The sequence below is a fragment of the Coregonus lavaretus genome (genome assembly GCF_964263955.1).
Source record: "Coregonus lavaretus genome assembly, contig: HAP1_SCAFFOLD_1037, whole genome shotgun sequence".
NCBI lineage: Eukaryota > Metazoa > Chordata > Actinopteri > Salmoniformes > Salmonidae > Coregonus > Coregonus lavaretus.
Genome location: NW_028162998.1, coordinates 104,852 through 106,774, shown reverse-complemented (window position 1 = coordinate 106,774; position 1,923 = coordinate 104,852).

The window sequence follows — 1,923 nt, the reverse complement described above, 5'->3', positions numbered from 1 at the left end:
GAATAACAAGGAAAATGGCGTCACGGGCGGAATGAAATGGAACAGTCAATCATGTGAAAAGAGGGGGAGTATAGATATTTAGATTCCTAAATATTAGATACAATCGAAAAATAAAATGTTACTCGTTTACAAGTTAACATATCGATATATAAAGGATCTGTATAAATGTGAACTTGATTCATACAAGTACATACAACATATTTATTATTAGTATTCTGTTTTATTACATCCCCATTCTTTGTACTTGGTATGGTCCTCATGAGTGAGATTGTTGGGCGCCAAAGAGCTGACAGAGAAAGTACATTTTAAACAGAAATACTGTACTGTATTTTGAAAAACTGTATTTTTTCGCCAAACGAAGGACTGTGGGAGGGATATTTAAACATGAGAGCGAAGAAACAGGTCACCCATTTGTATAATCGTTTCCTAAATGTGACACTGAATGATGTTCTGTGATTTCCTCTCAGACAGAGCATGCATGGTCAACAATGCTTCTGTACATTAATAAACTCAAAATTGCTACAATGTAGTCATCATAGAGATACACTTGTGGGAGTGTCCAGGCAAACATTTCAACATCAGTAGGCCAGTGGAGTGTTCTAGTTTGGAGCTCTCTCTTTTTAGGTCACTGCAGGTGTCACTGTTGCCTAATGCTAATCTCTTGGCCTAGCATACTACTGTATGGTTATGTAGCCATTAGCCTAATTATGCATATGTGTCAGAGGAGGCTGGTGGGAGGAGGTATAGGAGGACAAGCTCATTGTAATGGCTGGAATGGAATAAATGATTGATTCCATTCCAGCCATTACAATGAGCTTCTCCTCCTATAGCTCCTCCCACCAGCCTCCACTGATAAAATCAAATCACATTTTATTTGCCACATGCGCCGAATACAACAGGTGTAGACCTTAGAGTGAAATTTTTACTTACAAGCCCTTAACCAACAATGCAGTTTTAAGGAAATAAAAAAAGTGTTAAGTAAAAAATAGATAAGTAAAAAATAAAAATAGCAAATAATTAAAGAGCAGCAGTAAAATAAAAGAACAGTAGGGAGGCTATATACAAGGGGTACCGGTACAGAGTCAATGTGTGAGGGCACCGGTTAGTCGAGGTAATTGAGGTAATATGTACATATGGGTAAAGTTAAAGTGACTATGCATAGATAATAAACAGAGTAGCAGCAGAGTAAAAAGGGGGTGGGGTGAGGTGGGGGGGACAATGCAAATAGTCCGGGTAGCCATGATTAGCTGTTCAGGAGTCTTATGGCTTGGGGGTAGAAGCTGTTAAGAAGCCTTTTGAACCTAGACTTGGCACTCCGGTACCACATGCCGTGCGGTAGCAGAGAGAACAGTCTATGACAAGGGTGGCTGGAGTCTTTGACAATTTTTAGGGCCTTCCTCTGACACAGCCTGGTATAGAGGTCCTGGATGGCAGGAAGCTTGGCCCCAATGATGTAATGTAACTACCCTCTGTAGTGCCTTGCAGTCGGAGGCCGAGCAGTTGCCATACCAGGCGGTGATGCAACCAGTCAGGATGCTCTCGATGGTGCACCTGTATAACTTTTTGAGGATCTGAGGACCCATGCCAAATCTTTCCTGTAGTCCACAATCATCTCCTTTGTCTTGATCACGTTGAAGGAGAGGTTGTTATCCTGGCACCACACGGCCAGGTCTCTGACCTCCTCCCTATAGGCTGTCTCATCGTTGTCGGTGATCAGGCCTACCACTGTTGTGTCGTCGGCAAACTTAATGATGGTGTTGGAGTCGTGCCTGGCCATGCAGTCATTGTGAACAGGGAATACAGGAGGAGACTGAGCACGCACCCCTGAGGGGCCCCTGTGTTGAGGATCAGCGTGGCGGATGTGTTGTTACCTACCCTTACTACCTGAGGGCGGCCCATCAGGAAGTCCAGGATCCAGTTGCA